The sequence below is a fragment of the Nematolebias whitei genome, chromosome 14 (assembly GCF_014905685.2).
Source record: "Nematolebias whitei isolate Nwh7 chromosome 14, NemWhi1, whole genome shotgun sequence".
Classification (NCBI taxonomy): Eukaryota; Metazoa; Chordata; class Actinopteri; order Cyprinodontiformes; family Rivulidae; genus Nematolebias; species Nematolebias whitei.
The window spans coordinates 23805723-23808190 of record NC_056511.1 but is presented as its reverse complement, the minus strand read 5'-3'; the positions used below and the strand labels follow the sequence as shown (position 1 = coordinate 23808190).

At 42.5% G+C, this 2468-nt stretch overlaps 1 protein-coding gene across 1 annotated transcript in view; it reads right to left on the bottom strand.

The window, feature by feature from the left end:
• The window catches only part of sms (spermine synthase), a gene marked incomplete at its 3' end in the record, with an annotated part of 8619 nt that overhangs the window by 4310 nt on the left and 1841 nt on the right, over positions 1-2468 (bottom strand).

The window sequence follows — 2468 nt, the reverse complement described above, 5'->3', positions numbered from 1 at the left end:
CATAGTTCTCTGCATTAATGGTGCCTTTCCAGACATGCAAGCTGCCCATGCCCCAAGCACTCATGCAACCCCATACCATCAGTGATGCAGGCTTCTGAACGGAGCATTGATAACAACTTGGGCTATCCTTGTCCTCTCTGGTCCGGATGACATGGTGTCCCAGTGTTCCATAAAGAACTTCAAATCGTGACTCATCCGACCCCAGAACAGTCTTCCATTGTGCCACACTCCATTTTAAATGACCCCTGGCCCAGTGCAAACGTCTGAGCTTGTGGAGCTTGCTTAGAAATGGCTTCCTCTTTGCACTGTAGAATTTCAGCTGGCAACAGCGGATGGCACGGTGGATTGTGTTCACTGACAATGCTTTCTGGAAGTATTCCTGAGCCCATTCTGTTATTTCCTTGACAGTGGCATTCCTGTTTGAGGTGCAGTGACGTTTAAGGGCCCGGAGATCACGAGCATCCAGTAGAGTTTTACGGCCTTGACCCTTACGCACAGCGATTGTTCCAGATTCTCTGAATCTTTTGATGATGTTATGCACGGTTGATGACGATAACTTAAGTCTTTGCTATTTTACGCTGGGTAACACCATTCTGGTATTGCTGCACTGTCTTCTGTGCAACAATTGTGGAATTGGTGATCCTCTTACCATCTTGGCTTCTGAGAGACACTGACACTCTGAGAAGCTCTTTTTATACCCAATCATGTTGTCAGTTGACCTAATTAGTGTTAATTGGTCTTCCAGCTGTTCGTTATATGCTCAATTTCCTTTTTCCAACCACTTATTGCTACTTGTCCCAACTTTTTTGGGATTTGTTGACACTGTGAAATTTTGAATCAACATATTTTTCCTTTAAAATGTTACATTTACTCAGATTAAACTTTTGATCTGTCATTATGTTATATTACGAATAAAATATTGACTTTTGCCATCTCCACATCATTGCATTCAGTTTTTATTCACAATTTGTTTAGTGTCCCAACTTTTTTGGAATCCGGTTTGTAAATATAGGATGTTTTCTGTTGTAATTGTTTAAACTGGTATTGATATATTTTTTTGTTTTATAGGTGTTGTTGTTCCTCTTGTTTCACTTTTTATATTTCTGCTATTTACTTTGATCTATTTTAAGTGTGCTTTGATAATGTTTGTGCGCTGCTGCCATTCTTGGCCAGTTCACTCAAGAGATGTTTAGTCTCAATTAGGTCTACCTGGTTAAATAAAGGTTGAAAAAATCTGAATATTGCATTGAATACTGTTTATTAATGTGGCAAATTGTTACAGTTTTTTTATTTATTTATTTTCTGTATGTTTCCAGTTGACTCTGCCTCTATAGTTCCTGGTCTGCTGTCCATTCTTCATGAGCAGGAACTGGTAGAAACTATCCACGACACGAACGGGCATGGATACCTTGCTACATTTGTAGGCAAAAATGGCCGGTAAGTGGAGAAATCAATTGTTTACAACAAAATTCAAAAAGCGTTCAATACAAAAACAACTGGACTTTATTTGTAACATAAAACGTTTCGCTCCTCATTCGAGGAGCTTTCTCAATTCAAAGAGCAGTGAGCGAGGGGTTCAGGCTATAAGGCTGAGTGAGATAAGACACACACACAACACACACACACATATGTAGATTCAGTTCACACCTAAACACCTAAACAGTAGGTCTTTGTTCATCTAATTCACAGACGAGGCCCCTCTGTTCCCATCAAGTGTGAAAACCGGCTGGGAATCTGTTTTAAAGTTGCATTACATGTTTTTGAAAGTGGAAATCTGAGGCCTCCTCCTCTGTTAAGAGACGGCTTTTCTCTTTTTACATAAATCGCTTCCTTCACCCCCCCTCTAAAACCATCTGTGTTCTCGGTCCAAAATGTGCACATTTTGGTCCTCAAAAGAGTGTCCCTTATCTGTGAGATGGAGGTGAACTGCGGAATTTTGTCCAGAGGAGGTGGCTCTCCTGTGTTGAGCCATGCGTCTGTGAAGAGGCTGTTTAGTTTCTCCAATGTAGAGGTCTGGACAGTCCTCGCTGCACTGGACCGCATACACTACACCACTCTGTTTGTGTATGAGAGAGTGGTGTAGTGTATGCGGTCCAGTGCAGTGAGGACTGTACTGGATCCACCGTGTCATCCGCCGTTGCCTGCTGAAACTCTACAGTGCAAAGAGGAAGCCATTTCTGAGCAAGCTCCACAAGCTCAGACGTTTGCACTGGGCCAGGTGTCATTTAAAATGGAGTGTGGCACAATGGAAGACTGTTCTGTGGTCAGATAAGTCACAATTTGTCAAGTTCTTTATGGAACACTGGGACACCATGTCATCCGGACCAGAGAGGACAAGGATAGCCCAAGTTGTTATCAACAATGCTCCGTTCAGAAGCCTGCATCACTGATGGTATGGGGTTGCATGAGCGCTTGTGGCACGGGCAGCTTGCATGTCTGGAAAGGCACCATTAATGCAGAGAACTATG